Source organism: Coenobita brevimanus, chromosome 1 (assembly GCF_032717465.1).
Source record: "Coenobita brevimanus isolate Jiangsu-jjx chromosome 1, ASM3271746v2, whole genome shotgun sequence".
Classification (NCBI taxonomy): Eukaryota; Metazoa; Arthropoda; class Malacostraca; order Decapoda; family Coenobitidae; genus Coenobita; species Coenobita brevimanus.
In genome coordinates, this window is record NC_136954.1 from 8,057,024 (window position 1) to 8,076,579 (window position 19,556).

Below are 19,556 nucleotides of genomic sequence, written 5' to 3' on the forward strand. Positions count from 1 at the left end.
TGTGTGTGTGTGTGCGTGCGTGCGTGTGTGTGTGTGTGTGTGTGTGTGTGTGTGTGTGTGTGTGTGTGCGTGTGCGTGTGTGTGTGTGCGCGCGCGCGCTTGAGTGCTGCAACACTACATTACATACACTATAAAGGACACTTTCTGTCTGTCTGTTTGTCCACGAACTGCTCCCTCAATTTTCATTTTACCTGGCCTTAACCTACATATTTGGAATCCTTATGACCCAAGGAAGGTTTTAGGGGGGTCAAAATATAGATCTGTGGCATTTGAGGTCACCGGTTGAGTTTTCGCTTTTTTGGCCTGGGCAACGCCAGGTACCCTTGTAGCCCAATTTTTGGCATGGAGACTCACATGACCTCCATTTCGGACATAGGCTATGTGAGGTTGACTCCGAGGTTATTTGAGGTCACCGGTCGGAGGTCATTTTAGGTCACCGGTGATAGTAAACAAGTACGCACAAATACTGTGCGTTAGTCTCTGAAAACTGAAATAGAAAGTTCCTTGACCTCTTATTGTCCCTCTTCAAAAGCATGAGAGGTACATGGATCCCTAACCCATTCCAACTCGTGTGTGTGTGTGTGTGTGTGTGTGTGTGTGTGTGTGTGTGTGTGCGTACGTGTGAAGGACTAATTTGACTCGTAATCAAGAAGACCCAATCCTACATCATAACTGGGGCTCACCGAATGTCATGCCGCCACCACGTAGTATTCAAAATGTGGGTGTGATTCAGTTCCGTCTGGTGAGAGCAAGTTGACCATACCGCACCATAGTTACACTTTTGCATGCGGCCTATTTCACAGTTAAGCTTAAACGTTGAAATTCACAAAGTGCCTGATTGCTAAGTGAAGCAGCTGCCAGCCATTTCGAGAAAGTCATCTTGTATTTCAAAAAGAACTATATCCGTGGACACTTTCCAAACGCCTGCCATGTCATCAGCATCAGGTAGTATATTATGTGGCAATTTTATATACAGGTTATCCCGTATAAATAGCACTGCACTAGAAACTCGCCTTGCAGTACCATGCGTGTCATGGGGACGGCTCAGTTTGCTGGTGTGGGTGTAGGTGTGGCAGTGAGAGTGAGAAATGGAAAAATGATGCAGATTAATGACGCTGACAGCCGTCCCCGCAACACACGAGAAATCGCTCGATGGAGTGGACCAGCTTGTATTACGAACTGAGCTGGCAAGGATGAAAGGAAGGAATATATTTAATGCTTCGAACGCCTGGCGAAACGGAGGGATGGAAGGAGAATGGGAAGGAGATGAGTGGTGATGGAAGGACGGAGGGATGGAGAGGAGAGGAGAGGAGGAATGGAAGAACGAAGGGATGGAGAGGAGAGGAAGAGGGATGGAAGGACTAAGGGATGGAGAGGAAAAGAGGAGGAATTCAGAGGAGGGATGGAGAGGAGAGGAGAAAGGATGGAAGGACGGAAGGATCGAGAGGACAGGAGAAATGATGGAAGGACGGAGGGATCGAGAGGAGAGAAGGGATTGAAGAACGGAGGGATCGAGAGGAAGGGAAGAGGGATGAAAGGACAGAAGGAAGAAGGTGAAGGAACAGGATAGAGGAAAGAGAAAGGGAGAGAGGAGGGATGGAGGACAGGGGAGGAGGCGAAAAAGGAAAAGGGCGAGGAGGAGGAGGAGGAAGAGGAAGAACAGGAGGAGGAGGAGGAAGAGGACAAGAAAGGAGAGATGGATCGTGTGAAGAATGGCTGGAGTGAGAGAGGGATCTGGGGATGAATGGGAAAAATCGAGAAATTTATTTTGGTGAAGGGAGGAAGAAAGACTGATGATGAGAGGATGATAGTGGTGAAGGTGATGGTGATGCTAGTATGATTATGGTGGTGGTGATAAAATTAATGGTGATGGTCATGGTGAAATTGAGCATAGTGGTGATGGAGACTAGGGGGAGGAGGAGGAGAGTTATGGTGATGGTGCATTGAAGAATAATGACTGTACAATGAAATGGCGTTTTTATTAGGGTAAAACAAACTTTGCCCGACCTGGACCCCCTCATTTATAAACCGATAATATTTGCATGTCCACATATTATGGGGGAGAGAGAGAGAGAGAGAGAGAGAGAGAGAGAGAGGGGGGGAGAGTGGAGGGTAACCTGGCGTGATGGGGGTGGGCTGGCATTTTCCTTCCACACCATTAATATACGCGGCTTTACCCCCAGCTGGTCCCTAAGCCTCAGTATTGAGCAGTGGCGCTGTATTGACTCCTTAGGCGTCGTTATTCACACCCACGACACGCCAAAGACACCGCTGATCCCCTCCCAAGCCGTCCTCCCTCATATCCCCCCCCCTAAACAACCTCCAGAGCCCATCTATAGACTCAGTCCTTTTTTTTTTTTTTTTTTCTGACAAATGTCCATAACCCCTCTCAGGTCAGTTGATGATTAGGTGTAGTTGAATTGGAGAATAAATTTGACTAGTTATCAAGGAGACTCATTCCTACCTCATAACTAAGAGTCACTAATTTCAAGGCACCGCTATTTAATATGTGAGATATGAGAGTGACTCAGTTTTGTCAGATGAAAGCAAACTGGGTATTATAATATGACACATCCACGTATTTTAAGATGCTTGCTGCCCAGAACCACAGATCATTCATTCATCCTTTCCAAAGCTCACCCATATGCCTACCCATCGATAAAGACCACCACACTATTCGTATCAGGAGCTCATTAACTCATACACATTCACATTCACTCATACACATTTACTTTCACTCATACACATCCACATTTACTCATACACATTCACCTATCCCCTCTTTAATCCAGTAATCTGTTCTCTTGTTATAATTTCTTACCTTTAGGCAATTTCATTAAGCTTAAAAAGGATGTTGAGTAGAGAATGGGTTTATGAAGGCTATAATTTAACTACACCAGTTTGATAAGCTCTTCATAGCAAAACGAACTGATTATAGGATTAATGCAAAATAATATGGTGCGGATTGAAGGTGTTAAACTCTGCCAACCAGCTTCAAAATTCACGTACGTACAGTACATCCAGAAATCACTCACCCATCCACCTGTATATTTCCAAAAGCCACCTACTTATTCATCTTTAGAGCTCTCTAACTATTTCACCTCTACCTACCTTTGAGGACCCTACCAACCAACATCAGAGCTCTCCTGTCCACTAATTACCACTGCCTCCGTATTAAATCCATGCCAGTCAGCCTCAGAGCTCTCCTGTCCACTAATTCACATCCAAAGCTCACCCAGGCCTGTTTTCTCCTAGGCCTGGGAGCACCTCATTTTTTACTACTATATTTCTGTATTTGGCACAGTAACCCCTTCAGTCCATCCACCCACCCACTCTCCATCTCTACATCCACCCCTTCTCCTGCTGTTTCACTTATCCATCTACTCAGTTCCCATCCACCGACCCTGTCTTCATCGATTCCATTCATTCACCCATCCACACACCCACTCCCCATCCACCCAAAAGCTCCCCCATTCACAATACTCATCCACCTACCCATTCCCCATTCACAGCACTCATCCACCTACCCATTGCCCATTCACAATATTCATCCACCTACCCATTCTCCATTCACAGTACCCAGCCAATCCCCATCCACATCACTCATCCATCCATCCTACTACTATCCACTCTTGGCTATAATTTTCCCACTTCCTCCTGCCTTCCGTCCTTCCCTTCTTCTCCCTCTCCCTCAGTCCTCCCTCCTCCTCCAGCCTTTCTTTCCTCTGCTCCAGCCTTCTTTCCCTCTCCTCCAACTTTTATTCCACCTTCCTCTCCGTTCCTCTCTTTCCTCTTCTTCTCAGTCTACACCTACTAGTCTTACCTCCTTTTTCCCATCTCCCACCCACCCAGCCTCATTCCATCGCTCGCATCTTCCTTCCTTCCCTCTCTCCACCCTTTCTTTTCCTTCTTTGTCAGGCTCCCCCTTTCCTTCCTTCCTTCTTTCCTACCACCTAGTACATCTCCCCCCTCCATTCCTTTAAGCTTCTCTCTCCCTCTCTCATTTTCCTTCCATTTCTCTCTCCCTGCCAACATCCCCTTCTCCCTCATCGCCCTCATCGGTTTCCCTCCCCCCCTCTTTTTGCAAGCCTCCCTCTCTCCCTGCAGCTCTGTTAACCTCCTTCCATCACTCCCTCCAGTCCTGTTACTCTCCCTCCATTTCTGCCTCCAGCTCTGTTATCCTCCCTCCTTCTCTCCCTCCAGCCTTGTTAGCTTCCCTCCGTGTCTTCCTCCGAGCCTTCCTCTCTGCCTCCCAACCTCGCTCCCTCCATCTATCCTAACCTTCCTCCCTCCTTCCGTCCATCCATCCTACTCTCCTATCCTTCCCTTCTGCCTGCCTTTCCCCCTCAGCCTTCCTTTTTTTCTCCGTCGCAGCCTCCCTCTCTCCCTCCATCTTAAGTGTTATTAATCACCCACGTCATCGGTTTTTATCCTTTTTTCCGGGAGGTTCGGTCGTTTATGTTCTATCGTGGTCGCTTAGGATGTGCTGTTGTCCTTCACAACGAGATAACTTGAAGCAGAATCATTTTTGTTCGTATTTTAATTTTTTCTTCGTTTCTATCATGTTTTTTTTTCTACGTTTTATCGTTTTTTTATTACTCGTACTTTTGTTTTTTCTTGGTTTTTATCGTGGCTTTATTTTTCATCGTTTTTATCGAGGTTTTATTTTTCTTTTTATCGTGTTTTATTTTTCTTCGTTTTTATCGTGGTTTTACTTTTCGTGTTTCTCGTGGTTTAATTTTTGTTGGTTTTAATCGTTGTTTGGGAATCTTCGTTTTAATTTTTTTCGATTTTCTCTTTTTTTCGTGTTAATCGTGGTTTTGTTTGCGTTTATCTTCTTTTAATTTTGGTTTTGGTTGTCCTTTTCTTCGTTTTTATGGGAATTTTGCTTGTATTTTTCGTTTATACTCTGGTTCTCGTAGTATTTTTTTATCGTGTGTTTTTCGTTTTTATCGAGTTTCCTTTGGATCGTTTATGCTTCTGTTTGGTCGCTTAGAATCTGTTTTCGTCGTTCACGAGGCTGGTGAGGGACGCCTGCCCGTGGTGGCACCGATATAGCCGGCTCTGCTACCTAAATATACAAACGATCCTTAACTCCTTCCCTGTCCTCTGCTGGAAGGATGGTGAGCTGCGTAGATTCAGCCAGCAGTTCACCTAACTCATATTCAGGAGAGTCTGGGGTTACAACAACAAATAAACAACAACAAGAACAGTGAGCATTATCTCTAGCCTGATTTTCATGTTTGGACGTTTTTGTTGTGTGTGTGTGTGTGTGTGTGTGTGTGTGTGTGTGTGTGTGTGTGTGTGTGTGTGTGTGTTGGTATTTAATGTATTTTTGGTCCAGAGTTTCGCGTTACGTCCTTGCTACTCAATCTGTTATTGTCGTTAACCATGCTTAACCTTTAGGCTGACATTAATTTTCTTTTCGTTTTTGTTTGCCTCCTCTTTATATTTCTTTGCGTGTTTTCCCCCATGCCTAGTGTTATATTACTGTACTTATTTATTATATTTTTTTATTACTTTTTTTATATTACTTCTTTCATTGTCGTTTACAGGGTTTACATTAGGCTGACTTTGGTTTTGGTGATTTTTACTGCCTCTGCAGCTGGTAGTTTTTCTAGATTTCGTGGTTCAGTGTTCTTTTTCTGCCTATTTTTTCGTGCTGTAATTCATGCATTGTTTTATATTTATCACAATCATTCGCTGAGCATTACATTCAGGCTGACAGTTTATGGTTCTTTTTAAAATGCCGTTTATTGTAATTTTCATTGTTTTGTGTTTGGTCGTGCCTTCGTCTTTTATCAAATATTATTCACCGGACTTTACTCGTAGGCTGACTTGAGTTTTCCATGCTGCTGTTTGGTGGCTTTCATTGTTCCAGTTTCTTTGTTTGTCGCAGTTCGTGTTTGAATTTATTAGATTCAGTCATCGGTCTTGTCTTTGAGGATGACAGTGTGTGTGTGTGTGTGTGTATGTGTGTGTGTGTGTGTGTGTGTGTGTGTGTGTGTGTATGTGTGTGTTCTCGTGATGGGGTCTGTGCACTCTGTTTTTTTTAGCTGAATTTGGGTTCCTTACCAGTTATTTATTTTTTTTTTTACGTTTTTGAGCATCTTTTTTTCAATATTTTTAAAATATATGTTGCGTAATTGTTTATTCTTCATTTTTTGTGGTGTCTTGTATTTATTTATTTTCAGTTTCGTAATTTGTTTTGCATTCTTCATACTTCATATTCCCATTGTTTATGCTTTTTCCCTTTATGTGTCCATAGTTTTTTACAATTATTTTTCATTGTTTTTCATATTTGTCTTGGTGTAATTTTTTTTTTCGTTCACTATTCTTCCGTTTTTATTGTTTATAATTTGCCTATCACGTTATTTCCATATTTCCCCAAATCTGCCAGTGTTTTTTATTATTATTATTATTTTTTTTTTTTAGCTTTGTGTCCCATAAGTAGGGACGGCCAATCATTGTGTGTTCCGTACTGTGACTATACCTTTCTGAAGAACGAGTCTCTCTCTCTCTCTCTCTCTCTCTCTCTCTCTCTCTCTCTCTCTCTCTCTCTCTCTCTCTCTCTCTCTCTCTCTCTCTCATGGGGGGTAGAGTGGGTAATGGTAGCTTATCTGGTGTGTTTGTGCGTCTGATGTGTGTCTGAGGTGCTTGTGATGTGTCCGGAATGTGTCCAATGACAAAGAACACTCTCTGGGATGCACTGATGTGGTGGATGCTTGGGGTGGGTGTGACTCTCAAAGGTTTAAATATTTCTTGCACATGTAGGCTATAAATTATTACTCGTTCACTGTTAATTCTAAGTTTTATCGTCGTTTTCTCTCTCTCTCTCTCTCTCTTTTTTTTTTTTTTTTTTTTTTTACACTGCCATTCTATCCTCCTCTTCCTCCTCCGTCTCTTTCACTCTGTCCATCTTCCTCCTTCACAGTCATTCCATCGTTCCACCCCTTGTCTGCCTCCACCTCCCCCCTCCCCACTCAGCTGTCGTCGTGAATTTAGCAGCGTGTCGTCAGTGGTCGTGCTCAGAGTTATCTCGTGCCGAGGTGGTCGTTGAGTTAGTTGTTCCCTTCCATCCCTGGCGACATTTTTAGCTCCTTTCACACCGTATACCATATTTCCATATTTAACTCTTGACACCACCCGGCGACTTGCTGTGTTGGTATTTAGATGGAAGTTTCATAGCAAAGGATTTATAAGCAGTTCCCATTACCTCATTTTTGTAAGGTAATGTGTTTGCTTTCCTTACCACCAGCCGACATTATTCAACATAGGACAGACCTCTAGTGTGTGGGTGTTCAGATAGATAGATAGATATGTAGAGAAAAATAGAGGTATGGGAAAATAATAAAGTGTATGGAGTCCTGTCTGCCCCGGAAATTAGTTTACTCCTTAGATAGATATAGATTGAGAGAGAGAGAGAGAGAGAGAGAGAGAGAGAGAGAGAGAGAGAGAGAGAGAGAGAGTCTTTGAAAATACGTAGTAAAATGTTGTGGAGTCCTCTGTGTCCTTCAAATTGGTTAACCCTCTTCTGATAGATAGATAGATAGATAGATGGACGGGTAGACAGATAAATTGGTAGATAGATAGATATAGTCAGAGATTTGTGGAAATAGTAAAATGTTATGGAGTCGTGTCACTAAACTCTTGCATGTTCGGGACAACCATTTTTATTTCAGCCAATGCCAGACGTCTTTATTGAGCTAGGAGTGAGTCACAGGAGCCTGAGAGTTAAGATGCCAGCTGAATACAGACCCCCAGCATCATGTCTTGTCCCAGCACCAACATGAACCCGGGTCTTGTCAACGGGTCTGTCTCTCTCCGCCAACACAACCTTCTGTATAATTCTCCCATTCACCAACTCCGGCCACCCTCTTCACTTTATGCTATTATGGACTTACTGTAGGTCTGTATTATGGGTAGCACAGGAGGCTTCGTAGCTCCTCATCCTATGTGATATCTCTTTGTACACTACATATATCGTTTTTATATCGACGTAGTTGGCATCAGTAACAGTCAAGAGGATACTGTTTTTTCTCTTTTTTTTTTTTTCAATGTGCAGAATAAGTAGTTAAGGAGAGGTGTCACGAACTGGCCAAAACCACTGAAATCTGTATTCTCGTTCGCTAAAGAAGCCCCCTAACACCCTTTCCTGAGCAACTTTTTTGCTTGTCACACTTTAATGACCATATCCGTGTTACTTAAGGCATTCTAATATCGCCATACTCTGCATTGATAACGTTCAGAAGGGCGTTAACCAGCCGTTTCCAGAAAGAAATCGCTAAGGAAGAGGTGCTAAGGAATGCAACCCTGTGATAATACAAGATAACAAAAGTCACCGTATCATCCCTTTCCCCGTCATTCACTACTTTGCATTATATTTCCCCCAGCGACAGGCAGTTTACGTGCCACCTTCATTTCCGCTGCTCCTTTTTATTTTATCTTTTCTAACTAAATTATTTTATTCAGTATACAGTAGATGAGACTTTTAACTTGAGGATTTAGCCTTAGTTAACTCTTTGACTCCTACATCTCCGTCCAAAGATGCATAAATTTGTACAGACGTAGCTTGAAAAAAAATAAATAAATAAAAATAAAAGGGCAAATCCTCACGGGACTAAGTAGGTCAGCTGTACACGAGGGAAAAGTAGTTCATGAAGAATGTTAAAATCTGTCACGAATAACATTTTCTCCAAGTAACAAAGTAATTGTTTTTTTCAAGTGTAAGACAGGTTATTGTATTAATCTCTTAGAAACATACCAGTCACGAGGTCTAAGGCTGTATTTTAAGTGATCACGGTTACTTCCTAGCACTTCTTTTTTAGCGACTTATGCTGCACACTACGCCTCGATGTTCTCCTTTTTTTTGTTGATACAATCAGTGTCGATTTGTTAGCGATATAAAAAGCATACAGGCAAATGTTGAGTCGAAATATGCAAAATAAATCGCTGAGGGGGAGATGCAACAGAGCCTCCTCGGCTATCCACATTGCAACTCGTAAGGTGGTATTCTCGTCAGCTTAGGTGGCTCTCAGGCACCTCTTCCTTAGTGATTTATTTTGCTTATTACGCCTGGATAATCACTTGTCCGCAATTTGCGCATCCTTGTTGGACGGACGCAAGTGAAGGTTGAGAGAAATGGAAGAGTTGTTTGAGAGGACTAAAGATTAGGATAAGAGGGAGAAGGATAGAGAAAGGAATGGGTGGAGAGAAGGACTGGAGGAGGAGGCGGCAGAGTTACACAGAGGTCAAGGTGCTTCTTCCACAAAGACCTTACTTACGTTGAGAGACGGAAAGAGAACATTCCCCAACCAAGGATGGGCCTCGAGGAAGGAAGGGGTTCGTGAAAGGTTTATACGATAGAATCTCTTAAGTTCGAAGAGTCTGTATTAAGCTGAATAAAATCGTCTGCTTAAGCAACAAGAGCACTTATCATCCACCTGAGGAGCGACCCGGACAAATGGCTGTGTGTGTGTGTGTGTGTGTGTGTGTGTGTGTGTGTGTGTGTGTGTGTGTGTTAATCTCTCTTTTTATCTATTACACGTCTTATGCCCTTTTCTTAGTCACTTGAATGTCCTTTGCAGTTCATAATTACCCGTCTCCTTCCTGTGTCATATTGTATATACACGTATAGTTAACCTTTAAAATTACCACTTTCCTCTCTCCCGTTATCATTTTCTACCATAGTGTCACCTGGCTTTTGTTTCTTGGGGGTAGATTGTTCATTCATTCATTCATTCACTCATTTTTTCTCTCTCTTTGTTCATTCATTCATTCATTCACTCATTTTTTTTCTCTCTGTCTTTCAGATCGGGACGTGGAGCGACACCCGAGGGCTGGAAACAGTGGCGGTCAAGTACACGAGCCACATGACTGACCGGGTGATGACTAACAGATCTTACATCGTTACATCCATATTGGTGCGTGTATCCTCCCCCCCCCTCTCTCTCTCTCTCTCCCTCTCTCTCTCTCTCTCTCTCTCTCTCTCTCTCTGCCGACCTCCAGATTTAAGCGATATTTTAAGTGTCTCGGTATTTTTCTATAACCTGTTTAATGTCCTTTTTAACTCATTTAGGGATTTTGTATGACATTTAATTTTAACTTCCGTTTTCCCTTAGTTTCCTCCTTTAAATATTTTCACTCTGTGATGCGACTTAGTTCCATATGGTCTTTGTTACCTGGTGCTGCCATTTCATCTCTCTCTCTCTCTCTCTCTCTCTCTCTCTCTCTCAGAAGGAGGAATTTTATATATATTAGCTGAAAAATTAGTGTGATCCCATTTTCCCTGGGATAATATAGCGGCCCCGTTTTCTCCCATCACAGGAAAAGCCATTCTTGATGCTAAGGAAGGGCGGCAACTACACTGGCAATGATCGTTACGAGGGATACGCTAAAGACCTGGCTGACCTCTTGGCATCCTTCCTCGGAATTAACTGTGAGTATACGAATCTGGGGGCTTGTGCTGGAAAATGAGAAGGTATTAGATGATAACGTAGTATTTCTGGGGTATCTGAAGGTAAATTTCTGGGAATGATCACTATAAGGGCTAAGCTGAAGAACCCTTGACCTCTTTCGTCAGAATTAATTGTGAGTATTTGATTTTTGGCCATATGGAGAGGATGGAGAGCGAGAGACTGACGAGGAGGGTGTATGTGAGTGAGGTAGAGGGGGGGATAGAGAGGAGGAGGCTAAGGATGAGGTGGAGGGATGGAGTGGACAGGTATATGAGAGAGGGGGTGTGTGGACTGGGAACAGGGTAGTGAAATAGCGGGGGATGGGGCGACATGGAGGCGGTTTTTTTGTGGCCACCCCTTACGGGATTAAGGCGTCTGGCAATAGATATACAGATATTTAATTTTTCAGTGTATTTTCAGGGGTTAGGAATAAATTTGAGGGGTTCACTTCTTGATCAATTTATTTCATGAGGTATTTGTGTAAGCAGATTTCAATTCTGCTTATAATACTGTATTTTTTGGTGTTTGTTCGAGGTAAAGAAGTTATTTCTGAGTTTTTTTTTTTTTTTCCCTGAAACCACATGGGTATTTTCTGACTTCCATCTGACGAAAGTAATCAACCTAAGGTTTTTGCCTTATGTAATGAAGTTACCATATTAGAGGTAAACAGATTCGTAGGTTTACAACTAATGTACTTGTGTAATTTTCGGATTGTTTTGTTGGAGATTGATATTTATGCATTTTTGCAGTCGTAGGGAATATTGCATGGTATGTAGGACTTCAGGGGATGGGGAGGTCTTGGCTACATGGCGCGGTTCAGTTGCTAGGACCGTTTCAACGTAAAACCGGTTCCACTGGACAGGGAATTTTCAGGAAGTCCCTTTCATACACTCACCCTAACTGCCCTCTGATACATATCAAGTAGCTGTTCAGCCCCCGGAGTGTTGAGGTGGTCACTGGGTGTGTAGGCTAAAAGATACAAAAAAAAAAAAGGGGGGGAGGGGGAGAAAAAAAAAAAAGAAAGAGGAGGAACAAAAGAAAAAATTATATAAACAAAAAATACTCAGTTTTTAAGTGGTTAAATGGAGATGTCAGAGGTAAAGAGATAACTTGTGTGTTTTAATATTGTCGATGCCGTGGACGCATTTTGTTATTATATTCATGAAGAATCTGTACTATTTTGTTCAGCTGAGGAATTTTCTACCTGTATAAAGGTTAATTGCCTATCTGTCTATAACTAGTCGCAATAATCCCGTAAAGGGTGGCCATTTGTCTTTGAGTTGTTTTAAGGGGAGGGGCACAAACCCTGCGCCAGAACACTAGTTAACACTTAGGGAACAAGTATTATTTGGTTACCACCTATCGTTGTAAATGATTTCCTGGTTTACAGGAAACCATTAGGCTTGCCATTCATTGTAAAGTCACCTGAAAAAAGAAAAAGTGACAGGAAAGATGGGAGAAATAGGTGGGAGAAATAGGAAGAGAGGAGGGCAGATACAAAAAGAATCATGCAGGTGAAAGATAAACAGGCAGCACTACATCAAGTGAGTGGATGATGGTTGCCACAACCTACCACACAAGGTTAATCGTGAGGTATCAATTCTTTGACTGGCAAAATTTCTCTGAGCTGAATAAAATCGTCTTGTGACTGCGGAATAAGTGAAAGCGTTTATAGATTGTGAAAGTGTTATTATTTCTTTAGTAGCAGTTACTTTCGTTTTCGTGTTGGAGATGCAGGATATATTTATGGCGCATTAGAAATTCCCTTCACCACAGTCATTGCCCTTTTATTTTATTGTAACCTCAGACTATTTTGTTTCGTATAAGGACAGGAATATCAGAGGGACAAGTGAATAAATTTGTTTGCAAAAAATGTCAAAGGCCAAGGTCTGAAATACATGTAAGGGGAATAGTGCTGCCACAGTGGAGGTACGGGCTCATTGAGTGATCTCGTTTAATAATGGCATCTTCTTCCTTGCTTGTAGGGTCTTGTCTCTGTCGCATATTTATGTTATTGTATACTTGGTGCCCTCTTTCCCATTAATCTGTTACTCACTCGTCTGTGTCCCGCAAGACACATTGCAGCGTGTGAAGGTTATTGTATTTTCTGTAGATCACATATTGTTTCCTTATCGATTTCTTCTTGTTAATGTACCTACCCACAGTTTTTTTTTTTCTTGATTTCCCCAAGATATTAACAATTTGAAGAACAACTTAGGTGCCCAATAATTTATCAATCACATTCTAGTGTTCATGCTGGCTTATTTATCTCTTAGCATGTTCACTCCCGGTACTTCTTTCTTTCTTTCTTTTTTTTTTCTTCTCTACAGACACATTGCAACTCGTGAAGGACAACAAGTACGGTGGCCAGAACGATGGCCAGTACGGCGGCTGGGACGGCATGGTGGGGGAGCTGGTGAGACAGGTCAGTGTTGCCTTAATTTTTACTTCAGTTACCCTCCATTGGTTTTCTCCATTTTCTTTTAACTCATTCTCTCGCATGATGTATTTGTAAGTTTAGTCTTACATCTCCGGACTAAGTTTATTCAGCTTAGCGTTAGTGGGATTATAATGTCGTCATTAACCTAAGTTTACAAGAGGTCTCCCAAACGGTGAATAAAAACCGTTCGGAATGAGAGAGAGAGAGAGAGAGAGAGAGAGAGAGAGAGAGAGAGAGAGAATCTCCTTCCCCCCCCCCCAGGTTACAGGTAAACAACCTGCCACAAAAAATTATTCTTTTGTTGGATTTCTGACGTGCTTTTAAATGAGTTAAAAAAAAGAAGGCCTTATATTATATATGATTTATTTGTTATAAAACATGCAACCCAATAATCCTCTTTGAAAAGGAAGACGAAGCATCAGTCAAATTAGTCTCTCTCTCTCTCTCTCTCTCTCTATGCGGGGTTATACAGAATTAACATTGGATGGGTGGATAGATAAACGAATATAGATAGATGTTTGAATAAATAAACAGATAGTGGTGTTTACCCTGGGTCCGTCTCACAATCATTAGTCAACACATTTCTCTTTGATGAGAGACCCCAAGACCTGATGACTTAAAATGATTCATCATTATATTAATTTATCATTGTATTAATTTGTTTACATGCTGTGTACAATAGTCTCGGCGCGCGACTCTGAGGTTGTGATTATCGTGTCTTGGCAACGTACCCCTACAGTGCGTCTGATTTCGTGTATAATATGAGACGCATGTGAGTCGTGTATAAAATGTTCGTGTATAATAATATTCGTGTATAATATATTCGTGCATAATAATATGATTCGTGTATACTATGATACGAAATCGGACGCACTTTTGAATGGTAGGTTGCCACGATACGATAATAACCTCAGAGGCGGGCGCCGCGACTATAGACGTTATTATTTATTGTGTCGTGAACTATCATTATAGGGAGTGTACAATATAAATAGTAATATTTTTAGACCATCATCATCATCTTCATCATCATGTCATCATCATCATCCCGCCCTTTTAACACCTGTAGGTGGGGTACAGCAAGCCAGGAGTAGAAAAAAAAAATACAATAGTCGGAGAACTTATCAGCATTATGCCCATAGAAGTGGACCACATATTCATTCACCGTGCAAATCCCAGGAATCCTTGCCGTAATATTAATAATGTAAAAATATATAAAATGATATTAGGTGATAATATAAACAACTGTGGATTCAGTGTTGCCTGTGAAAGTTTTTGTAGAAAAGTACCAGAGTTATTCGTGAAGAAGCCTACCTGAATAAACCGAGCCCCTGTTCTGAAATTTTTCTATAGAGAATACAAAAATAATATACATATATAAAACCATGAAATAAAATAGTAGTATATAATATATATAACACACAGAGATTCACATGTGTATAGATCATGTATATATCAGGGTTAATGGTGAAGGTTATTAATTCCAGTGTGGATCTAGTGTGTCATTTGTTAGGTGCGAGTTTACTCAGCTAATGTGAGCGTGCGTGAGTGGCCAAGGTCAGTGTCCAACAGCTTTGGTGAGAATGTGGCTGATTTGTTTGATCAGGGCGGTATCATGATTTCACGGTTGGAAGGTACCCGGTATTTATTTATTATGCATAGGTACTGTTTATTGTGGTAGGTGGGGACGCTTACCATCCACTCACTCGATGTAGTGCTGGTCTCAGGTGTCTGCCCTTTCCTCTCCTTCCTTCTTTCCTTCCTTCTTTTCTGTCTTTCTTTACTTCACTCTTTCCTCGTCCTACTGCCTACGGGTTACTTAATACTCCCTCTTTTGTCTGTCTTTCCTTCATTCTTTCCCGTTCTTTCTGCCTATGGATGACTCTACACTGAGTGAAAAGCCGAATGGTTTCCTGTACACCAGGAAACCATTTTCTATGTTGGGAGGTAACCATATAACCAAATTATGGCGCGTGGTGGTTTAGTGGGTAATTGCTGCACTCCAGTCGGACTGAGCCGGTGAGGGTTTATATCCAAGGGTTGGTTGGAATTACTGCTCTAGTACTGCCACTCAGGGATGAGTGAGGCTGGTCACTCTCACCTTAAATGTCAGGACCAACTTGCCTAGCCCCGGGCTGCTACGCTTCTCATGGGGCAACGTAGGATTGGATGATGATGATGATGATGATGATGATGATGGTACTGTTTACCGGTACATTTAAGTTAGTCATGAATTAGAACTGTTAGGATGCTCGTTATACCAACCTGATAATTAATCGTAATTATCCTAGTGTGTAGCCCCAGTTTCTACATTATATAATTTATGTTTTATTTACTGGATAGATCCGTGGGTGTATATGTTAAAGTACGAGGGTTATATTCCATTGTAATGCGATGATGCGTTTTCAATGGTAAGAGTTCGACTCTGCCTGTTGGTTCCTTCGGGGATGGAGATTATTGCATTAATATTGGCTCAGGTGATACACAGATAACGTTGAATTATTGGTTGTTATTGGTCATTTATATTGATTACCTCAACTGTCACTTATTATTTTCGTTTTTTTTTTTTTTTTTTTATGCAAGGAAGAAGGAACCAGTGGCCAGTAGCCCGCAAATTGTTCCTCCAAGAAAAAACAAAAAAATTATAACAGACAGCCACTACAGTTTATCTGTTTAAATGCCAGTGATTTCGCCTGTTAACTGAACTTTAGTGTTACAGTGTACAGCTGCGGTCAGGAATATCGTTCCACATCATAGACAACACTTCACTCACAACATTGTATTCAGAGGAATTTGTTGAGGTCTTGGGATCCCAGTACTGGGTTTCGAGGGCCATTACTCGGTGTCTACCAGTTATCACAGGCGAGTCAACAGATTGGTGTCCGTAACAGTACTTATATTGATTTAAGTTTATTTTCTGTGCACTGTTTTGCCGTTTTCTTTTTCTTTTTTTTTTCTGCAAGTTATGATTAAGTGAAATCTTTCAGGTCGAAACTTGTGTGAATGAGCTTAATTTACGGCAAGACATATCTTTCATCTGTGGACTCCTAATGCACAAAAGGAAGAAAATATGCCCCGGTCAGTGTCAGATACTGCTGTGAAATAACCCTCAGATGGAACTAGGAGACAGAGAAGAAAGGGGGCGAGAGGAAGAAGATAGGAAGGTGGGAAGAGTGAGTGGAAAATGCCAAAAGAGGGAACAAAAGGAGGAGGAGGAGGAGGAACAGAGATGCAGAGAAAGAGAAGGAGATGAGAAGGTGGAGAAGTAGGAGGAAGAAGAAAGTAATGGAGAAGGAGCAGGAGCAAAAGAGAGGAGGAAAGGAGCAGAGGAAAGTTTTTTTTGTGTCCGACTCTGGGCATAGGCTTCTCAGTCTGCTCCCAAGGCCCAGTAGTCCTCCTGCATACCATACACCTCTACATATCACCACTTCGGCGCTAACACCCACCGTCCATATTGAATACATGCTAGGGCTGTCTCATACAGGACTGGTGTATTGGTATTAGCGGGGGTATTTTTATGACATGTCGGCGGGTCTTCTTGTAGATCAGTAAACTCTGCTTTTACGAAATTCAGATCCTTGAATTGTTCCCTGCCCCAGCGGGGATTTGACCCTGGGCCCTGGTGAATACGAACAGACAAAGAGAGGAGAGAAGGAGGAAAAGAAGTGGAGGGTAATGACGATAACAAGAGGGACGGTGAACAGATAAGAGGGAGGAAAAGGAGGATCAGTAATAAAAGTAATAATAATAATAATAATAATAATAATAATAATAATAATGAAAGGAGAAGAGGAGGAGGAGGATCAATAATAATACCAAGAGGAGGAGATTAATGAAATTTAACTAGACTGGATCTAAATCCTCACTACGTATGTTACAGTTTACCAGGTGGAACGTATGTCAGTATTTTGCGTGTGGAGATTTTTTGGTGGCTGAACCATAGTAAGCACACGTAATTTATGAATGAAACCTCAACCTGTATAAGGAGGGACATGACTGGCTGAAGAGCTGAGCATTGAGAAAGATAAGTTCCTCCTTTACTGTACGAGTATATTCGTTAATGCCGTGCTATCACTGTGTCGTAATATAAGCAGTTCCATGAGCGTAATGAAATGTGTACGGTTAGTAGCAAATAAACAGGAGATATCTGTGTGTGTCTTGGGGGAGGGGCAGGGGTTGTGTGTGAAAGTGAATGAACTATTTGTGGGGTTGGTTGTGTGTGTGTGTGTGTGTGTGTGTGTGTGTGTGTGTGTAAAAGGGGGGGATGGTGACTCTGGAAAGTGTTAGGGGTTTGTGTATGTCTGTATTTCGGTAATGGGGGTTGGTGTGTGTGTGGGGGGGTGTATAACGCAAAACGGTTTGTGGATCAATTATCATTATTAATTATCAGCATCACAGCGAATTGTCAGCATCGCGATACATTACTGTTATGATGATGATTAATGTTTTTGTTTTTTCCATTTTGCTTCGTTATAAAGACTCCAACATACTTCCAAACTCATACATTTTCTCTGGGCAACAGGAGGCGGACATAGCAATCGCGCCACTAACCATCACATCTTCGAGGGAACAGGTAGTCGACTTCACCAAGCCCTTCATGACCCAAGGCATCTCCATCATGATCAAGAAACCCGCCAAGGAGAAACCCGGAGTGTTCAGCTTCATGTCGCCACTCTCCCACGAGATTTGGACCTGCATCGTCTTCGCCTACGTCGGGGTTTCCATCGTCCTGTTCCTTGTCAGCAGATTCAGCCCCAGCGAGTGGAAGGTGAGGTAGTTAGGGGAATACTATATACGGGTGAGGTGATGGTTAATTTGGTTAGGGAAGCAACTGCTGTCTAAAAAAGAAAAAAAAAAATGCTGAGCCTCAGTGGACCGGCTGTCACACACACACACACACACACACACACACACACACACACACACACACACACACACACACACACACACACACACACACACACACACACACACACACACACACACACACACACACACACACACACACACACACACACACACACACACACACACACACACACACACACACACAAACGCTTCACATCACCATATCACTGCCAATAAAACTATTTTTTTATGAGCTTAAAATGGAAAGGCATGTAGGAAATTGCGTCAGGAAATATATATCCAGTGGTCGGCCTCCTGCCGCGTGAAACACTAAGGCTGGCTGTTGGTTGATGCGCCTTTCTGATTCCAGTGCCTTTATTTTATCACATCTTAACCACTTCTCTGATTACGTATTATTTATTCTTGCACTTTTCAGACGACTTTATTCTGCTCTGGGAGGGAAATCAAGTTATAAAAGGGCACTGGGGACTTGTTCTAACCCCGTCACTACAGATGATTTCATCAGACTTGAATAAAATCGTCTGGACGGAAGTTGCGATAATAAAACACATATTACGTCCTCAGTACAGTGACATTTGCTCTTTACCTGTTACCATTTTTTAAATTACATCGGGGCAGACTTTTCGACCTGAATGAGTTAGATATACCCATCCGTAATAGCTTTGTTACTAGTGAGGCTCCCCTCAGCTGAATACAGTCGTCTGGTGGTCGCAAGATTTTAATAATGCGTCATCGTAATCACTTGCAGTTTATTCTATCAGCTAACAGGCAGTTATGTTCAGGTACAAGAGTCCAGTAGGAGTTAATGAAATCTATGTGTGACGCTTGCAGATCGAAAGTGCAACTCGTTATGCAAGATAAGCTGTAAATTACTGTAGCTGCAAATATCTTAAGAAATAGCTTCCCTAGTGTTAATTTTGGGACCGTTTTTGATCGACAGTTTCAGAACGCTAGGCACTGAGGACTGCATGTGAACCTGTCATGTTAAAATATTGTACACAAGTTCGCTTGTTTTAGCTATCAGGCATGGTTTTTGCCATGCTTCAGTAGGGTGTTCCGAATCAGCTTTGGAACACAGTGAAAAGTTACTGAACTGAGAATATTTTACACTGTATACTTCGTTACTGCTAAGAAATCACTCACTGTGCAAATAATGCCCTCTCACAGAGAATTTCACATTATTGGTACGTTTGGGATCATGGGGTTGCATTACACGGGTAAAGTACTGTATTTTGATTAAGAAGCTTAATCCTAAAACCAGTCTTGCCAATAATGTTTCATGGTTTCATAGGGTACGTGTTCGATATCCAGTAATCATGGTAGTGCTTCATTGTTCCAGTATGTGTGTGGCCTGTCCACTAGCTCAGTTTGTTTATGAACCTTGTTCAATGTAGATCTCTGGACGGAATTGTATTTTGATGTTTTTCTCCCCAGGTGAGTGCATTTTTTTTTTGGTTTTTGGCTTTAGTGGTTTCTGCTTTTTTATGTTAAGTAATGGCATAGTATTATTCACTAAGTGATTACCGTTCACAGTTTTTAAATACATTTAGTAACCATGATAATTTAAATTTTCCTTTGCTCCATTAGGGTACTTTATTCTGTCATACATCTTCAAATATTACACAGTTTTCAACAACAATTTTTCTGGTCTTGCTGTTACGTAGATATTTCTGCTAAAACTGTAAATATGATTACAGTAGATCCCGTTCTTAAATATTTAAACGACCTTATTCTAGGTTTGATTCAAATTATACCCTAAGGTATCTTATGAGGCTTGCAAAAATTTTGATGCA

The 19,556-nt window shown here is 41.8% G+C and overlaps 1 pseudogene; it reads left to right on the forward strand.

Moving 5' to 3' along the window:
- Window positions 1-19,556, forward strand: part of LOC145413476 (glutamate receptor 1-like) — an 806,335-nt pseudogene that overhangs the window by 746,691 nt on the left and 40,088 nt on the right.